General features: G+C 36.9%; 1 protein-coding gene and 1 long non-coding RNA gene across 10 annotated transcripts in view; one reads left to right on the top strand and one right to left on the bottom strand.

Annotated features, from left to right (window-relative positions):
- Window positions 1–21,424, bottom strand: part of LOC123675926 (syntaxin-binding protein 5) — a 206,444-nt gene that overhangs the window by 71,322 nt on the left and 113,698 nt on the right. The gene's annotated exons all lie outside the window — the stretch shown is intronic.
- LOC123675934 lies at window positions 19,351–21,291 on the top strand. The gene is made up of 4 exons (XR_006746831.1): window positions 19,351–19,821; window positions 19,999–20,039; window positions 20,134–20,209; window positions 20,886–21,291. It is a non-coding gene; the product is annotated as an uncharacterized LOC123675934 (long non-coding RNA).

The following is a 21,424-nucleotide window of genomic DNA, read 5'->3' as shown; positions in this document are numbered from 1 at the left end:
GTGTTTCATGTCGTTTGGCGCGCTTGAAGTTTGTTTTCTGAATCTCTGATATATTTAGGTATTTATTTCAATAAATTTTGAGTTCATGTGAAACGTTGATTCACTATGGGACAAGAATTGCGTTTTTTGTGGAGAATCCCGCGAAATATCGTATCATTGATATGTTTTATTTCCGCGCGCTTCTTGTCAAATTTGATAGTTCATGTTGGGGACGAATTTGCTGACATATGATCCCTCTATCTATGTTTATTACTCTGAGCGTTAATCACATTGTTAATTCTCCGTAACATGAACATTTTCCGAATATGTATACCAAAATGTCTCAAGCAAAATCGTTGAATTATCGAATGGAAACCAAATATATCAATCGCCCTTTATATTTCGATAAGAACCATCCCGATTATCCCGTATTTTCCCGTTAGTTGACGTCGCACGAACTTTTTTTTATAACGAGGTCTTTCGTATTCCGGCCGTATACAAAATTACGCATCTCCAATTTTAGAACGGCGCTCATTAAGTCGAATTTATGTTGTTTAATTAGCGGAAGGAGGCAGGGGTGGGGGAACGTAACTATTACGGCGGGATGAACGCGTATTCGGAAAATATCGAAACAGGCGCCGTTGTTACCCTCCCCCTCGTGCGTTCGAAATTAATTTCCACAATTAGGGACTCGCTACGCCATGGCGTTCGTGATGAAAAATACGCGCGACACAACAGATGTGCCGGTTTTCCTTTCATACGCGACCTGAATAGGCGCTGTGTAGGAAACTCGCACAGAGAGCTTCTTTTCAAATTTCGAACGAGAAATCGAATTTTGCACGTTTTTCCTTCTATGATATTACTTAACGCAGTTTGGGAGCGCGTAGTAGATAGAGCAGAGAGAGCAGACAGATCGAGAGATCAGAGGCAGCATAGAGACCAGAGAGAGCATAGAGATCAGAGAGAGCAGATAGAGAGCAGAGAGATCAGAGAGAACAGATAGAGAGCTGAGAGAGCAGAGAGAGTGAAAGAGAGAAGAAAGGCGAGACATACGATATTTACACCTCGTGACCCAGGGCTCGACCAACCAATAAATTGATCGGTTGAACATATTGTACCAACCGATCATTGAATGATTTGGCTTATCTTATAATTAGTTGAAATACGAACATACTCATACCAACTCTCGCGTTCACGTTATCCAAGGAATAATTTTTTTCTCTCTAATGTTGGAATCAATGCTCTGCACTGCACGAACGATCTATTTATTACTGGATTATTATTATTGGTACAGACAAAGATGTCTAAAACACTGGCGTGTTCTCTCACTATTGAAAAACTTCAAGATAAAAGGCTGGGGCTCATTGCATGCTCTCAAATTCCTATGGTAAGGCCGCTATTATTGAAAGAACGTGCCGAGAGTGGTTTCAACGCTTCAAGAACGGTGATTTTTACGTCGAAAATTAGGATGGCAATGGAATACAGAAAGTTTTCGAAGATGCAGAATTGGGGACATTTCTTGCTCAAAACTTGTTTCAAACGCAGCAAGAATTGGCAGGATCAGTGGGAGTGATGCAACAAGCCATTTCAAAACGCCTGAAAGTAATGAGAATGATTCAGAAACAAGGAAATTGGGTGCCGTACGAGTTGAAGCCAAGAGTTGTTGAACGGCGTTTGTTTGATTGTGAACAGCTGCTTGCAAGGCAAAGACGGAAGGAATTTCTGCATCATATTGTGCCTGGAGACAAAAAATGGGTTCATTACGATAATCCCAAGCGCAGAAAATCATGGGGATAGCCCGGCCATGCTTTCACGTCGATGGCCAAAGCAAATATTCACGGTTCCAAGGTCATGCTTAGTATTTGGTTGTACCAGCTCGGCGTAGTGTACTATAAGTTGCTAAAACCGACTGGAACAATCGCAGGCGATCGTTATCGAACGCATTTGATGCGTTTGACCCGAGGATTGAAAGATAAACGGCCGCAATACAACGAGAAACATGATAAAGTGATTCTACAGCATGACAATGCTCGACCATGTTGCGAAAGTGGTTAAGACGAGGGTTAAGCCATACTTGAAAACTTTAAAATCAGAAGTCCTAGACCACCTGCCGTATTTTCCAGACGTTGCTCACTCAGACTATCACTTGTTTCGATCAATGGCACACAGCCTGGTTGACCAGGACTTACGGCCTTATGAAGAAGTAAAAAATTGGATCGATTCGTGAATCGCTTCAAAAGATGACCAGTTTTTTTAACGCGAGATTCGTACGCTGCCTGAAAGATGGGAGAAAGTAGTGGCCAGCGATGGACAATACCTTAAATCATAAATGTATAACTAGTTTCTTTCAATAAAGCCTCGAATTTTGGAAAAAACGACAAAAGCAAAGTTGTACGCCCATGTTTATATCCTTATTAAAATCATGGAAACTCCTCATAAATAAAGTCCATCATTTTAAACTCAACTCTACAGTATTATAGAGTTTATTTATGTAATATTCTGAATAAACTCTCTCTCATTATTATTATTATCGACCCAAGTTGAATTTCCAAATTCTTACCACGTATACACAAATGATCGTTCTAAACATTCTTTCTATTAACCGTAATTCCTCAACCAATCGACGATGCTTCGATCTCTCACAACCATACCCGGAAACATGATTTATGCGAAACCCAAACCCCGATTCGATTAATCCTGAATCCAGTCCATCGGTATTTCAATGCCTTCCCAGGAAACCGAGTCCCCTGAACCATAAAAAATCGCACGTCCATCCCAACAGCACGCACACAAGACCCTCACGCACAAAAGCCTAATAGCACATGAACGGACTTGGGTCCCATACATTTCTAGGGGGATTATCAGTGGCGTGTCCCAACCTGTATAGCTAGGGAAGCTATTCCAAGTTTTTTCAACTTATATTAAGTCGTTCAATCTTATTTTCACTTATCACCTCATTAGGTTGTTGTACAGCTAAATTTTTGTTGGATTCTTTTTTCGTTTTTTATAATAGTCTGTCAATTCGCTACACTTTGTCCCCAACATGAATTATCACATTCGACATGAAGCGCGCGGAAGTGAAAACATATCAGTGATACGATTGCAATAAGTTGATAGAAACGAACCTAGAAAGACTCTTTCATAAATGTGACTTAGCAATCTATTCTTATAGTGAAGCTTCCATGTTAGCGATTCAAAGCTGACATGGCAGTGCCGAAAGAAAGAATAAGAAAGGCTTTTTAATCTGGGTTCATAGTCACTAGAGAATCAAAAGAAACGAAGAGCGCAATGCACTAGACAGAAAAGCAGTATAAACGTCTTCTACTGACAAAGAACTTTTCTGTGGGTTAGGAAAATGCTTCTAAAAGAAAGATAATCTAGGGGAAAAAAACCGAGAGAGGGAAACTCTAGCAAAATCTTCCACGCATGCATCACTCAAGAAATTACCTTCGGAACTTCAATACTGCAACATTAGAAAAGTATTTGGATCTCAGAAAAAACATACTACACCACCTCACTGGCTTACTCACAGGGCATTACCTCATTCTTATCATTACCTTATTCTCTAATGAGAATCGATTTATCCAAAACTGACAAATGCAGATTCTGTTGGAAGAAAGGAGGAACTCCTGATCATAGCATGCTACACCATTGATAGCCAACGCATAAAATGCTTTGGGCCAACTTTTAGTATTGGGAATGTAACTTCCTTGAAGTCATCCCAGATACTGGACTAGAATACGAGCTGTAGGTGATGTAGGTCTATTCCCATCAGATATACCGGCTTGTTGATCTATTATAAAGGATGAATGAATGCAAAGAAGTCTATATTATCGTAATGTCATATCAACAAGCAAACTTCATCGCAAAAAACGCCTATCTGTTCGTATTTTACGACTAAGCATACTCTATGATAAAATAGAATGTTAAGGCGTTTTAGTGTGACGAATTTCCGACTGGATGTAATTCAATCAGGATCTTGCAGAGTAGGTCGCAATAAAGCGCCTTATTATTCATATTCTATGATTAGACATTGATATCTTAGGCGTTTTTTCGCGACTAACTTTTCTTTTGAGTGATTGTCCATAAACTGCAACTGCAAGGCTGAAGGTGGTGAGAACAGTTCTGATAACGCACATAATAGACCTCAAGATGATCCATTATCTGGAAGTAAACTTATCTAACCTAACCAGTAGTATCTGATGATGACAACTTAGTTCTGTGGACACAAGAGCGTAGTTACTTCAGCTTTCAAGTCAAGTACCGAGGCCAAAGAGCACATGAATTATTCCACTGTTAGAATTTGTTGAGGAAGCTGTGCTTCCCCAAATTTCCATAATAAAAACGCCACTGGCATTATTATCGAGACCGGCCAAAATAAAATCCGCCTGAACTTAATTCGAAATCGATACTTCTGTCGCAAATCTGTTGCGTCCCTTCCTCATGGGAGTCCTGGCGTAGTCCTGGAAGAGCGTCATTAAGTCCTTTGTGTGGCGGGTTTGCCGTCTGCGGGTCAAGGTTTCACACAGCGAGACTGCGAGCGGTAAAAAAGGCAGCCATACGGCCGAAAGTTCAAGGGGGATCTTGTGTTGCTACGGGAATAGTTGCCGCCTGGAAGTATTGGAGTACAACTTTGCTTCCGCCGTTTTGCAATAGATGGCTGTAGCGGTAAGAGGTAGTCGAAATAAATAGATCCTAGATGTCATACAATAAGCTTAGGTATTTGTGAACATAACGCCATCGAAATTTTAGTCGACTTGTGTCTACATCATAAAGTTATTCTCGATTAAACATGTCAGTTAACGAGCCAAATTCTCGTCATTTGCAGGAGGTTTTAATTTTCTTCTTTGATATGATAAAATCTGCAGCTGAGGCTCATTGAATGCCCTCAAATGCCTATGGTAAGGAGCTATTAGTGTAAGAACGTGCGGAGAATGGTTTCAACGCTTCAAGAACGGCGATTTTGACGTCGAAGACCAGCGGTGGAAGAGTGAAGGCTTTCGAAGATGCAGAATTGGGGGCATTACTTGATCAAGACTCAAACGCAACAAGAATTAGCAGGATCATTGGGAGTGACGCAACAAGTCATTTCAAAACGCCTGAAAGTCATGGGAATGATTCGGAAACAAGGAAATTGGGTGATGTACGAGTTGAAGCCGAAAGATGTTGAACGGCGTTTGGTTGTTTGTGAACAGCTGCTTGCAAAGAAAAAACTGAAGGGATTTCTGCATCGAATTGTGACTGGAGACGAAAAATGGGTTCATTACGATCATCCCAAGCGCAGAAAATCATGGGGATATTCCGGCCATGCTTCTACGTCGACGGCCAAACCGAATTTTCAAAGTCCAAGGTCATGTTCAGTATTTGATGGGGCCAACTCAGCCTAGTGTATTATGAGTCGTTGAAACCAATCACAGGCGATCGTCATCGAACGCATTTAATGCGTTTGAGCCGAGCTTTGAAAGAAAAACTGATGCAATACAACGAAAGACATGATAAAGTGATTTTACAGCATGACAATGCTCGACCCCATGTTGCGGAAGTGGTCTAGACATATTTGGAAACTTTGAAATGGGAAGGCCTACCTCACCCACAATCCATTGTTTTTTTTTTTAGATTCACTCGTGTTTTGAATATCTAAATGAAGCATTCTATTGGGAAACTTTGTATATGTTCACAAATTGCTCATATCATGATTTCAATAAAAATTAAAGATCTCGACTAGCTCATCCAGAATCAGTTCCGTCAATGAAGAATTACATGATCTCATACCAAGTCTCGAAACACCTCAGCTATACACTGTGTCCGTAAAGTATGGAACAAATTCATTTTTAGCTACACAGACCATTTTAAGAAATAATCCTGAAACACGTCGATTTTTTATTTTAAATTACCGTATTTTAAAATAATAATCTAATACACAGGGTGAATTACTTTCGAGTAATGACGTCACCGTCATTCTTTTAAAATCGAACACCCCCATTTTGTCTCAATTTCTCGATTACTCTAGCTGAGCTGATTCCAAAAATGTATCACATGTTGATTCCAATTGGTACAGGGTGGACAAAAATACAATAGTTTTGTGTGTGCTCATAAAGTAACGCGTAACATTCTTTATTAGTTAAATTAACATTATTATCAAAAATACTTATTGCCTAGCGACAATTGGTTTGAATATGACACCCTGTAACTAATGAAGAATGTTACGCGTTACTTTATGAGTACACACAAAACTATTGTATTTTTGTCCACCCTGTACCAATTGGAATCAACATGTGATACATTTTTGGAATCAGCTCAGCTAGAGTAATCGGAAAATTGTGACAAAATGGGGGTGTTCCATTAAAAAAAAAATGACGGTGATGTCATTACTCGAAAGTAATTCACCCTGTATATTAGATTATTATTTTAAAATACGGTAAATCAAAATCAAAAATGTGTTTCAGGATTATTTCTTAAAATGGTCTGTTAAGCTAAAAATGAATTTGTTTCATACTTTACGGACACAGTGTATGTGGCATCGTAAATCTTTCACAATTGAAAGCAAGTACATCAAGATCGAACTCACTTCTTCCTTCCATTAGCTCAATGGATGTCGATAAGAGCGTCATTTATACATGAAATTGGATTTATTCGAGATATGCATTTCCAGAATGGGTTAGGTCTAACAGGTGGGTAATTTTGATGTGGCATTGTCAATTGAGGCACAACAGGTATCCCATACCTCAATCGATAAGATAATAATGACTTAGGAGTGAACGAACCCTTAGCTCGTATTTATTCAATGTCGTTGGAGTAACGACTTGTAGATAGGAAGTGTTTGGAGTGTTGATAGATCAGGACATCGTTAGGGTAAAGTACATTTGGGGGTTTCTCTTCGGGAATATTATTGTTGAGTCAAGATTCATTATAGAGATTCTTCTTTCTTCTTCAGCTCTCTTTCATCCAAAGTCGGTCATAGGCCTCTTCCAGTTGTTTCCATGCTTCTCTGTCTTTTGCTGTTCTCATCCATTGCTTGCCGGCTACATCGACTATGCCGTCTATCCATCTTTTTGTCGTCTATCCATCTTTTCGCCTCTCGAGCTCTCCAAAATGTCACTTTGTGTGACCATCTCTCCCCACTCTGCCTTGAAACATGTGCCACCCACTGCCTCTTAAGTTTCGCTATTCTACTCATGATGTCAGTTAATCTGGTCTTTTTTCGTATTTCGGTGTTCGGAATTCGGTCCCTCAAGCTTATACCCAGCATAATCCTTTCCGTGGCCCTTTCAGTTACTCTTAGTTGTTATACCACTTTTTTTGTTATTGCCACAGTTTCTAGACCATATGTTGCTGCATATGTATACAGCTGTCGTAGGTTTTACGTTTTAAGTGTAGAGGAATATTTTTGTCCTTGAAGATGAAACTCAGTTTCATGCTAAGCTCATTCTTCTCCCAATTTCCAATATTTGATTTTCTTTTCCATGTTTAATAATATGCCCCAAATATAAAGGGTGTTTTTTTAGAGCAATAAAACTTCAAATTGCAATAAAACAACGATGGATTATTCGATTGACATGAATTTTATTTATCCGCAAGATAATTTTGTGGCATTACATTTTAAATATGATTTCTGGCATATGACCGCCACGGCTGGCTCGGATGTAGTCCAATCTGGACGTCCAATTTTCGATGACTTTTTCCAACATTTGTGGCCGTATATAGGCAATAACACGGCGAATGTTGTCTTCCAAATGGTCAAGGGTTTGTGGCTTATCTGCATAGACCAATGACTTTACATAGCCCCACAGAAAGTAGTCTAGCGGTGTTAAATCACAAGATCTTGGAGACGAATTCACAGGTCCAAAACGTGAAATTAGGCGGTCACCAAACGTGTCTTTCAATAAATCGATTGTGGCACGAGCTGTGTGACATGTTGCGCCGTCTTGTTGGAACCACAGTTCCTGGACATCATGGTTGTTCAATTCACGAATGAAAAAGTTAGCTCTATACCGATTACCATTGACTGTAACGTTATGGCCATCATCGTTTTTGAAGAAGTACGGACCAATGATTCCACCAGCCCATAAAGCGCACCAAACAGTCAGTTTATCTGCATGTAACGGTGTTTCGACATACACTTGAGGATTAGCTTCACTCCAAATGCGGCAGTTTCGTTTGTTGACGTAGCCATTCAATCAGAAGTGCGCTTCATCGCTAAACAAAATTCGCTTATGAAAATCGGGAACAATGGCGATACGTATTCCGCACAGAACCATTATTTTCGAAATGAAATTGCACTATTTGCAAGCGTTGTTCTGGCGTGAGTCTATTCATGATGAATTGCCAAATCAAACTGAGAATAAATCACTTGACAGCTGTTAAATCGGTCGCCATCTTGAACAGTAATGCCAACTTAAAGTTATATACCTCGAAAAAAAACACCCGTTACATATGGTTTCACCTTTTCTATGCTTATGTTATCTATACTGATATCTTCCTGACTATGGCTCATTATCTTCGTTTCGTCAAGATTCATCTTTAGTCCTATTTCCTTTGACATTTCGTTCAGGTCGTGTAGCATCGATTTCATATAGAGATTACTAAAAAAAAAAAAAACTCTGATGCAATAAACTGAAAACAGTCAAAATTTACCACTATCTTATAAAATATTAAAATAATTGATAAGGGACTATAAGAAGGCTTATACATTTTGTGTTTCCGAAAACTTATTGGACAACCCATCATATAATTTGAATAAGGATTAAACAGCCAATAAAACCCCGCTGGTTCCTATTTAAAAAATTAACCTCAGCATTTTCACCACCCTTCACATCGAAGATATCAAACAATTCCTCCCCGGCTGAAAGTTAGTTGTTTTATCCGCTGAGGCGGGATGCTTACGTCTACCACTCAACAACATCAGTCTTCACTCAAAACTAATAACCGACTCGCCCCAACGGTTTTACCACCACCCCAAAAACTTCCGGACATATTGAAACAGATGAGATGAAATTTTAATTCTATCCCGGAACTTTTGAGCAACTTGGTTATCTGAAGCCAGATGGTTTTGGGTGAGGGTACAAATCGAGTTTCCGGATATTCAGATGAAACTTGCGAAACGCGGTATTGGAAATCTGAGGAAAATTGGAAAGGAATATCTTTCATAACTTTAGGAAGGAACAGAGGTCTTTTATGTTGGCAGAAATGTAACGGTTCCAAACTATCAGAGGGATCAGTAGGGAATCCTCTTCAAATTGATTCGATACTCATTTTAGATTTGCAGAAAACACTTCTGAAATCAAGTTAAGTGTTTATTTAATTTAAATTCCAGTTCTTCATCAGATCTCAATCTGAAACAGTTCTTCTTGAAAATCAAATCAATTTTGTCAATCAAATGAATATGCTAACTATTCGTTATAGGGATTCATGGCTTGACTTGATATTCAAGCTACTTGACTTGATATTCAAGCTTCTTGACTTGATATTCAAGCTACTTGATTGGGCTTGAGTACTTGATAGTTGAGCCCAAGTCAAGTAGCTTGAATATCAAGTCAAGTCGTGAACACCTAATTCCTAACATTGTAAAATAAGAGACCATTGCAAGATGAATAGAATTCGGACAAATTCTAATGAAGCACTGCCATATTCCGTCTGAAACCATCTGGTCCCCTTGTCTCTTGAGATAATTCTCAATCACCAAAAGCTCCAACGCTGAAAGAATATTGAGAAAAAATAATTCTTTTCATGACGTTGAAAAATCCCATCTTGTGGTGCAGCCGCCACTGATGCCATGGCAACCTGGTATTAAGAATCCAAGAACAAAGAGAAAGGGGAAGCTTGATTCTTTGTGAGTGATACAAATCGTTCAAAGAAACCAACGAACATTTCACATAAAATTTTAATGCGATAACTGTTCTAACTCTCTGGCTTAATCCGCTGGAAATTCTTTTGAAGATCCTTGAATTATGAACATCTGTAACGGCGAGGGTCAGCAGTCTATCTCATACTTGTTTTTGTTAGGAAAGCTCTAAAGGGTATCATAAACCCAAAGGTAATGAGAAACATCTTTCTGCTCTATGTTATTCCTCCTTCTTGCAGTAGCAGTAATGGTAAAAATAATAAAGATACCGTTCCAGGAAACGTAGCTTCAAATTATTTCACATAAAAGTTTAATGCTGTATAATTTCCAGATATTGCCTTAATTCGCAGAAAACGTTCCACGTAAACCCTGAAATAATATGATTATTTGATATAATTCTTATTTTGAGTCCATACGAATTGAATTTTTTACCTTATCTGAACGGAATAAGACGCATAAGGCTATACGCTCTATTAGTGTGACGTCACACACCACCATTTTTGGTTCTCCTGTCAGTGTTCGGAATCCAAACAAATAAATTGTCGTTCAAATTAGTACGGTGTCGTTGAAAGAATTGGCTTATTTTCATAAATAAGAGAATTTGAGGAACGATTTCAGTATTAATTGATAGACAGAAGGAACGAGGTTAATACCAGTAAGTTTGAATCCTGTGTCATTCCCCAGGTTTTGTAAAAAGCCGTGTTTATTAGTTGAACTTCAAGTTCGAACTTACTGACATTAATCTCATTCCTTCTGTCTATAAATTAATGGTAAAATCGTTCCTTAAATAATCTAATTCATCAAAATAAGCCAATTTCTTTAACGACAACGTACTAATTTGAACGACAATTTGTTTGTTTGGATTCCGAACATTGACAGGAGAACTAAAATGGCGGTGTGTAACGTCATCACTAATAGAGCGTATTGATATAATGGACATAGAAGAGAATTGTACGCAGGATTTTCTCCCTGTATCTACGATTTCTGTAGGCCATATTTCATTAAATACCAGATTTTGACACTTTGTTTATTTATGCATAAATATCTAGTTTTTATAAAGGAACATGAAGACTTGATGATAAAATTGTAACTTTACAATTGCCCATGAGACTCGAAGACGGATTTCTAGAGGTTGTTTGGCTTATTTGGAACAAAACTCCTACCCAGGTTTTTACAAATTTAATAGAATTAAAATATACAAAGATCGATCCTTTTCACTCTAAACAAATAATATTGAAATAAGAACTTAACCTAAATCAGTTTTTAATGAATTACTGCGCTATTAGGATTGAACCTCTTTTGTAGATTATTCTGTAGATAATTCTCTCTGTTTCTTTCTCTAGATACACACATCCGTTGGCGCTTCATCGACGATCAACCACACACGACGAATCGACAAACCACCGCGTCTTTGAATATTCCAGTAGCGTAACATGAATTGAAAAATGCAAAATCGTTGCAAAATTATCTAGGTTTCATTTAAGGCAACAACCTTGAGCATACCATTCCATGAAACTTCTTATATGAAATTTCCTAAGTGTACCACGCCAAACTATTGTAGAATCATTTGCCTAGCAATGTCAAGTTGCGTAATAAAATAAAGTTGAAAAAAAACCATCAAATCTATATCAAATCTACATTAAAAAGCTATTAGGTGTTAAGAAATATCTAGATGATAGTTGTATTATTGTAGATTAAATTTCGAAATTTTTTTTTCAATTGACTTGTCTATTGTGTATGTCTCAAGAGGTAAATAAAGATATTATTATTATCATCAAAAAGTTCCTCAACATTAAGTTATCTCCATGAATACGTGTTAACTTTCCCCTTGTACACACTGCTACAAGACAATAATTAATTCCGATACTCCCCTAATTATGTACACACACGCCTCAACATATCCAACATAACAACCAAGATCACCAGCATCCCAACGATGATGCGGAACGTTAAAGATAAACATCCGCAATCCCAACAATCACAGTCCGGTCACTTCTGACATAATCGACATAAACCAATCAGCGTCGGGCGTCCACGTGGCGTCGATACGCGAATCACGACGACGGATCTAATCCAGAAGGCCATGCAGCATAACAAATACAGATCCTAGCTTAGGTCACAGTGATGCAATGATTCAACGAGGACGCAAAATTAATTTAAGCGACGTGATGGGATCATGACGGCCATTTAGCTGGGAATAATGAGATGTGTCGACGTCATAGCGGCCAATTTCCCGAATGGGGTATAGGAAGAGGATATGGCTGTTGACTGGGGTTTGATTTTCGAATAAAGATTTTCTGGGTTGCTATAGAAGGTACTCCTTGATTGGAGGTACAAAAGAAGATAAGTGATTAATGAAATCGATCGATGTAATAGCGGCCAATTTCCCAGATGGGATGAAATATGGCCGTTGAACGAATACAAGGTATTCCTTAATTGGAGGTACAAAAGGAGATGAGTGATTTATGAAATCAATCGACGTAATAGCGGCCAATTTCCCGGAGGAGATGAAATATGGCCGTTGAACTAGAGATACACTTTCTAAGAAACATTCTTTGAAAAAGGCCCGTCGCGAAGGGCGGGAATCGAAAGCTATCTACTTTTTCCTTATAAATGTTCATTTATCTAAGTTCTCTGGACCACTAGATTTGTTGTTATTTGAACCATTTTAAGGAAAAAAGTATCATTAACATGATTTGGCAGACTTCATCTTAGAGATTCAAGGTGTTGAAGTTTTAATGTTTTTCTTCAGCGTCTACCAACATATGTCAACATATTCAGCTGAAATTTAACGACTTAATGGGATTATGACGGCCATAGGTGGAGCATTGAACACATTTACCGCGTGACTCATTCTCAGAAGTAGGCTGTTATAATTTGACCTTTCATTCATACCGAATTTCCCGATTCCGCCTAACCCGTGGCCTTCCTTGTCTGTCTTGAGTCTTCCTTAAGGGCCCAAGGAAGTGAAGTTTGTCCTCCTGATATCCTTCTTTTTGTGTTGGGGGTATTACAGCGGTGCGGTTGATCACAGAGTCAATTTTTGGATAAATATTTATTAAGGACTATGGATGAAAAAGCAGTTAAGCACATATTGGAAAAAATTGATAAAGTAAAGAACGAATTAAAAAACAGTTTTCAGGAAAAAATAAATAACGTGAAGATCGAATTGAAAAACATAATTCAGGCAACCGAAGCTAACATATTATTAGAGTTCGAGGATTTGAAGTTCCGATTTCGTCAGCTCGAGACCGAGAATGAACATCTAAAAGATAGCATTGAACAGTTAGAAAGGAAATCTAGAAAAAATAACATCATTGTTTTTGGATGGACTGCGTCAAATGAGGATATCAATTCGGACTTCATTTGTACTGAACTCAATAGGCTACTGGGGGTTGAAGTTCACGGCATAGATATAAACGATTTCTTCTGTTTGGGTAATAAATCAGGGCGACCGGTGAAAGTGGAGTTCGTATCATACCTCAGGAAAATTGATGTTATAAAGAATACTAAAAAACTTAAAGGAACTGGCATTACAATTGCGAATGATTTAACAGAAAAACAGCGTAACCAATATCAGGTGTTAAGGAAATTTTTAATTGAGGAAAGGAAGAAGGGTAGGACGTGCTACATAAAAGGCGCTAAACTGGTGGTCAACGGTGAGGAGTTTACTATTCAAGAACTGCAGCAATCCCAAGGTGAAGACAACAAAATCAGTAGTACTCCGGCGACACCTACGCAAGCCCTTGTTGTGCGGCCGGAAAAAACAGAGGGGCAGATCCGAGTTCACCGGGCTGAGGCACGGCCGGTTATTTCGGAAGTTGGTCCACTGAACAATACGCCAATAGCGAATACAAAAATAGCTGAAAATACACCAAAGGTTGATAAAGGTCTCGATAAATATATAAATATAGGAAAGAACACACGGCTGCGCTCAAATTCACAAAAAAAATAATTGTGGGATACGTATTGTCCTTTACCTTGTTTGTTTTGTTGCTGTCAAAATAGTGGATAAGGGTTTAGTGTGGTGTATATATGGTATTATATCTTACATATGGTCATGGTTTTGATGATTTGTGCGATGAATTGGTATAATAATCCATAAGATATGGATCGCTTTATTAGGGAATACGAGAGCGAGTATTTCGATACTAAACTAATACAGATCACAAAAGATTTCGGGAAATGTATTTTAGAAAACGATTTCAGTGTTATGCATATGAATGTGAGAAGTATGTCGATGAATTTTGAGGAGTTTCGTCTGTATCTCTTGTATATGGCAGTGAAATTCGATGTAATAGTCTTGACGGAAACATACAAAGTCGCAAGCTTGGAAATGTTTCATATTGACGGATATACGATTATCTACAATGAGGGAGACTACAATAAGAATGATGGTGTTGTGGTGTATTTGAGGCAATATATGAAGTTTAATGCTAAAACAGTGCAAATAGCTGATACGAAGGTGCTGGACATAGATATTTGCGAGAAAGAAAAACTTAAAATTACGGCTATTTACAGGTCTCCACATAGTTGTCCAAATGTCTTCAATGTTGGTCTTTTAGAATATTTAAAAAAAAATGAAAATGTACAGAGCCATCATATCATCACAGGGGATATAAATCTTGACCTCTTGTCCGAGGATTCATTTGTTGAAGAATATAAAAACATATTGAGTACTTTCGGTTTCATGTCGGTGATAAATGGTTGCACTCGTCCAGAAAGTGGAAGCTGTTTAGACCACTTTTTTATCAGAAACTGGAGACAGGGTGGAAATATTGATTTAAATGGTTATATTTTACAGTATTTGATTACTGATCACTACCCGATAGTCCTTACTTTGAATATGAAAACAAAAATAAAAAAAGAAAACTCAAATCTTAGAAGCAAAGAATTCATTGATTATGACTCGTTGAAGACAAAATTGGCAGGTGAAACATGGCTTCGGATGTATGAAAAAAATGATGCTGATTCTATAACGGAAACGTTCATTCAAATTCTGAAGGATTATATTGCGTCAAGTAAGACTACAGTTCACAGAAGGAAGGAGCAAGTGATCAGGAAGAATTGGATTACAAAAACACTACTCAAAGCAATCAACAAAAAAAATGAACTTTATTTGAAACTAAAAAATGACAGCAGGGATGAACAATTAAAACATCAATATAATCATCACAAAAATGAAGTACATAAATTAATCAAACAAGCCAAAAAAAACTACCTGGAAAAATGTATAAAAAAGAATCAGTCGGAGTCCAAGGGCATGTGGGACTTTCTGAAGGAAACATGTAATGCTTCTAAACTGGAAAAAAAAGAAAGAATTAATATAAAAGATCTAGAGGGAAATATCATTGAAAATGAAAAAAAAATTGCCAATATATTCAATAAATACTTCAATACTGTCGGAGAAATATATGCAAATCAATTAAATGCACCGGTTGATTATATTGAGGAAGATGTTCATCAAAAAAAAAAATTTTATTTAGAACCAACAACACCCAGTGAGATAGAGAAAGCAATTGATGAATTGAAACCACGGAAAGCACCGGGGCATGATGGGCTGAAGGTAGAGACACTAAAAAATATAAAAAAAGAAATCTCCCATCCCTTGGCATATTTAGTCAACCATTGTTTCGAAACTGGATGTTTTCCAAGCATACTAAAATTAGCAGTCGTTAAACCACTATACAAAAAAGGAGATAAGTTCCAAGTTAACAATTATCGACCAATCTCGCTCATATCGAACCTGGCCAAAATCATAGAGAAAGTTATCAAGGTCAGAATTGTGAGATTCCTGGATAGATATAAGATTATATCGGAGCGACAGTTTGGATTCAGACAGGGTAGATCAACTGAGGATGCTATAGGAGAATTGACGAAGAACATATATAAATTCCTGGATGAAGCGGTGCCATCTTTGTGTGTGTTTCTCGACCTATCAAAAGCATTTGATACGGTTTGTCACGATAGATTGCTGAGAAAGCTAGAAAATTATGGATTTAGGGGAAGAATACATCAACTTCTAGGGAGTTACCTGAAAGATCGTAAGCATCTAACAGAAATAAATGGAATTAGGAGTCATGAGGACATAGTTTCTTACGGAGTACCCCAGGGCACAGTTCTTGGGCCTGTTTTATTTATATTATATATGAATAGCCTCTTCCATCAAAAAAATGAAGGAAACATAATTAGCTTCGCAGACGATACTGTTGTCCAATATCATGCTGAGTCCTGGGATGCCTTGAAGGAAAAGGTAGAAAGAGAATTTGTCGACATCAAAAGATGGTTTGATTATAATGGACTCACCTTAAACCTGGACAAAACAAAATATATGCCATTCTCCTCATATAGCTCTGGACTTCCCTCACTGGAGAATATAACTGTGAATGATGTAGAGATCCCTGAAACACATACAATAAAATACCTTGGTATAGAAATAGATGGACACCTGAAATGGAAAGAACATATAAATAACCTAGTAAAGAAACTCCGGGGGTTTCTATATCAGTTTAGAATAATGGCTAGATATGTGACGAGTACGAAGCACCTTAAGATAATATATTGTGCTTTGGTAGAATCGCAGATAAATTACGGGATCATTGGATGGGGCGGTGTTTATAGTAGTCACCTGCAGAAGCTTCAAGTTGTGCAAAAATGGATTTTAAAAATTATATTCAAGAAGAAACTAACTTTTCCAACTGAGCAGATATATTCCTTGTCGGGTGTGTTTGATCCTAGACAATTATATACTCAGAAGATTTTACATCGTGTGTTTATGAACAAAATTGAAATCAAATTGCCGGAACATGAACACAATACGCGAAATAGGGAAAGAAATTATAGGACACACAGGAGTCAGAAGAGAATAGGACAAAGAAGTTTCATGTATTTGGCGCCAAGGTTATATAAACGTTTACCTGATGATCTGAGAATTATTGACAAAACAAGGACCTTCAAAATAAAACTTAAAATATGGATCACTGAAAACAAAGATTTGATAAAAACAATAATAGATTAGTTATGAAAAATTATAAAACAAAGATCTAATAAAGATAAATTAAGTTAATAAATTGATTAATTAGTTAAGAAATAATGAAATTGAAAAAGGGAACTTACCTGAGAAGAAAATAAAAGTGAAAAATTTTTAAAACTCACCGATTTGGAATAAAACACGATGATGACACTATTTTCACTATTTAAGGATCTGAAACCTATTAAAGAAAGAACTTGAAACAACAGATGAAAAAAATGGTTACACATATTGGCAGGATTCTAATTATAGCAGAGTGCACAAGAATAACAAATATTTAATTTATGTAAATAATAATTGTTCATGTATATTAGAATAAGTTTTGAGTTCGAATGAATATAGGCACCACGCACAGGTAATTTTTTAGAAATAAATTATTACCTCTGTGGTAAACATGTTTATTAATGTTACTGTATTGAATCATGAATAAACTTTATTATTATTATTATTATTATTATTATTAGCTAAAAATAATGGATGAATACACGTCACAGCGGCCAATTTCTCAAATGCGGCTGGGAGGCTAGCTTAGGAATAAGGCCTTCGATTGAGGATAAGTAATTTCTGGACCGCTATCAAGATATTCTTTAATTGAAGGTGTAAAGAAAGATGGCGAACTATTTGGTTGGTTTCAAGAGAAAAAGACTTTTGTTATCTATAAAGAAGCTGTTGAAATTTTGATTGATTCGAAGTTTTTTCCTCCTAGCATCTGAATTTGTCAAGATATTCAGGTGGAATTACATCAAGGTGATGTGATAGCGATGGCCATTAGCTGAGAATATTCAGATCAGTCGACGTAATAGCGGCCAATTTTCTGGATTGGCTGCTATGAAGGGAATATGGCTGTTGAATGAGAAATATATGCTTGACGAAAAATTTGCTGGAGTATAGGGACAACGAATCAAGGAATAGAAAGCGATATGGTTTTTTTGGTTGAATGTTCATTTTACTTTCCAGTTGTCTGGACCACTATACAGAATGTTCATAATTTGAAGGTATGAGCACATAGGTATGGTTATTTGGATGATTTCAAGGAAAAAAGTCTCATGGACATGTTTCGGTAAACACTTTTTGTTCAAGATTCAGGATGCCAAAGTATTTCTTCAAGTATCTGTATATATATATATATATATATATATATATATATATGTCGACATATTCAGCTGACATTTCATTGACGTGATAGAGTCAAGACCATACTAAGATTGATCGATCTCACAGCGGCCAATTTCCAAGATGAAATGCTAAGAATAGAATATGGCCATTAAATGAAAGATACATTTTGGAATTTCAAAAGATTTTCCGTTGAGGCCTTGGAAGTCATCTTATAGTCCGGAAAAAGCTTTTCACATCGAATTTTAATGCTGTAACTCATCAACGTTGCTTACTGGTCCCAAATCCATAGAATAATGAACTTTACATGTATGCATCCTTGAAAGGAAAGGTCAGCAGTCCCTTTTTGCTTGTTTGGGCAACATATGCCCAAAAGGGTATCCCAAACCAAAAGGTAATGGGGTAAAAAGGATCTTTAATGTACGCACATATTAGGATTTGAGTTTTGTTTACACAAATAAGCCAGATCCCAAATTAGTAGAGGTCTAAAAGGTATTATATTATATTTACCTACAACTAATATATGATGTAAGTATTACGCTTGTGGTTTACGCAATTCAATACCATATATGTACCTTTAGTCGTCCTTGAACTTTAATTAATTGTAACGGGTGTTTTTTTTTTCGAGGTATATAACTTTAAGTTGGCATTACTGTTCAATATGGCGACCGATTTAACAGCTATCAAGTGATTTATTCTCAGTTTGGTTTGGCAATTCATCATGAATACACTCACGCCTGAACAACGCTTGCAAATAGTGCAATTTTATTTCGAAAATATTGGTTCTGTGCGGAATACGTATCGCGCACTACGTCCATTTTATTTTATCGATGGTGATCGATGATTACTAACTTTTTCATTCCTGAATTGAACAACCATGATGTCCAGGAGCTGTGGTTCCAACAAGACGGCGCAACATGTCACACAGCTCGTGCCACAATCGATTTATTGAAAGACACGTTTGGTGACCGCCTAATTTCGCGTTTTGGACCTGTGAATTGGCCTCCAAGATCTTGTGATTCAACACCGCTAGACTACTTTCTGTGGGGCAATGTAAAGTCATTGGTCTATGCGGATAAGCCACAAACCCTTGACCATTCGAAAGACAACATTCGCTGTATTATTGCCGATATGATGAATTCCACAAATAAATCATTTTTGAAATAAACAAATGAACCACTAAGGCTAAAAAGCCAGCGCGTGGTTGTAAAGTGTTTTTTTTACATAATAAAATTTAACAAATATTTCAACAATGTATACTGCTTAAATAACAATAGGATGACAATGATACTAATACTCTGTGAACAACTTATTAAAATTTTGGGATAATGTCATTAGTGTGCTGTTTTCAGTGATAAGCACTATATGGAACTTTATTCGTGTCTATGAGACTATGTATTATTCCTCTATCTGTTTCATGAAGGTACTGTTTTGTATGTTTTCTGAATGATATTACTGATGTTGAGTCCTTGATTTTCCTAGGGATGTTGTTGAATATTCGTGTGCTAAGATAAGTATATCCTCTCTGCCCAATAGTTTTGGATGAATATTCCGTGCGCACCATGTTTTCTTTTTTTGCCCTGGTACTGTAGTTGTGGTCAATATTCTTTAGGCTACTTTTGTTTTTGAATTGATCTATCGCTACACGTAGGAAGTAGATTTGTCTGAGGTCCAATATTTTACTCTCAGAATAAAGCAAGGTCGATGAATACGTTCGAGATTTATTGAAACAAATCTTCAGGAATTTTTTCTGTAAAATATCCAGATGTGATAAGTAACTGCTGGCAACACCTCCCCAACCTAGGATTCCATACGATAATCTAGACTCGACCAATGCATGGTACAGGATTTTCATTTGGTGAGTATTCAATATATCTTTGAAATATAGAAATTTAAAAATGATGCTTCTCAAAGTACCTACAGTTTTCTTTATGTGCACATCCCATCTAATGTGTCTGTCAATATGAACACCTAGATATTTGACAAACTCTGAGGACTTCAATTGAATAATTTCATCAGCATTTTTTATTTCCAGGTGATTGAAATCGGGGAGATGAGATGAGTAACAAGAAAAAGGTAAAAACGAAGTTTTTTCAAAGTTTAGTGTTAACTTTTTTTGCTTGAAACGATCTATGATTTGACTCATATCACATTCGACTTTCTTTTTCAGGTTTTTCCAGGATGTGTCTTCATAGAATATTGCCGTGTCATCCGCAAAACTAATGATTTCTCCATTGGTCTGAGAGGTGAGTATGTTATTCATGTAAATGACAAATAATACCGGTGCCAATACTGTCCCCTGTGGCACCCCACATTGTACTGTTTTTTCTTCACTAAGGACATCTTCGATTGCTACACGTTGCTTTCTGTTACCCAGGTAGTTTTCAAATAATTTAAGTACGTTTCCCCTGAATCCTATATCCCGCAAATCCCTCAAAAGCTGTATATGGTCAACAGTGTCGAAGGCCTTTGCGAGATCCAAAAAAACAGCCAGAGAATGTTTCTTCCTATCCAGGCTATTATATATTTTGGATGTCAGTGAACAAATCGCGTCATTGGTGGATTTTCCTTCAATGAATCCAAATTGTTTTTCAGATAGAAGTTTATTTTTATCGATATAACTGACTATTCTGGCCTTTAAAAGTTTTTCAAATACTTTTGCAATGTTACTGATCAGAGTAATGGGTCGGTAGTTGAGGATTTCGTCATTTTTTCCACTCTTGAATAGTGGCTTTATTATACCAAGTTTGAGTGTTTCAGGCCACTCTCCACACTCAATTATTTTATTAATCAAAAACGTGAGGGGTTGTGAAACTTCGTTTCTGATTTCTTTTAGTAACTCTGCCCTTATTCCATCAAATCCGGGAGCTTTTTTGTCTTTTAAATTATTTATAGTAGAGATTAATTCATTTTCTGTTACAGGTGAAAGAAATATTGATGATTGTGTCCGAACTCCCTTCAGTGGTGGAATTGCAGGTGCCTGAATTTTATCAGCAAATTTCTTCCCTAGCAATGTAAAATGTTCATTGAATAAGTTAGCTATTTCAACTCTATCAGTGATTGTTCTATTTTCGTATTGTATCCGGTTTACAGTATTCTGTTTTTTGGCAGCTGATAATTCTTTCACAGTATTCCAAATTATTTTACTATCACCTTTACTAAGGTCAATTTGTTTTTTATAATATGAGGTTTTAGCATTTTTTATCAATGTATTAACTGTATTTCGGTATCTCAAATATTCTTTTTTTAGGATGTCATCATTTTTGTTCACTTTGTACTGTTGGAAAAGCTCGTTTCTGTGATTTATACTCTTGATTAAACCTTTTGTTATCCAGTTTTTTCTTTTAATTTCGTTATGTTATATACGGCCACAAATATTGGAAAAAGTCATCGAAAATTGGACGTCCAAATTGGACTACATCCGAGCCAGCCGTGGCGGTCATATGCCAGAAATCATATTT

Source organism: Harmonia axyridis, chromosome 3 (genome assembly GCF_914767665.1).
Source record: "Harmonia axyridis chromosome 3, icHarAxyr1.1, whole genome shotgun sequence".
Classification (NCBI taxonomy): Eukaryota; Metazoa; Arthropoda; class Insecta; order Coleoptera; family Coccinellidae; genus Harmonia; species Harmonia axyridis.
The sequence above is the reverse complement of the archived record's forward strand: the minus strand, read 5'-3'. Positions and strand labels throughout refer to the sequence as shown.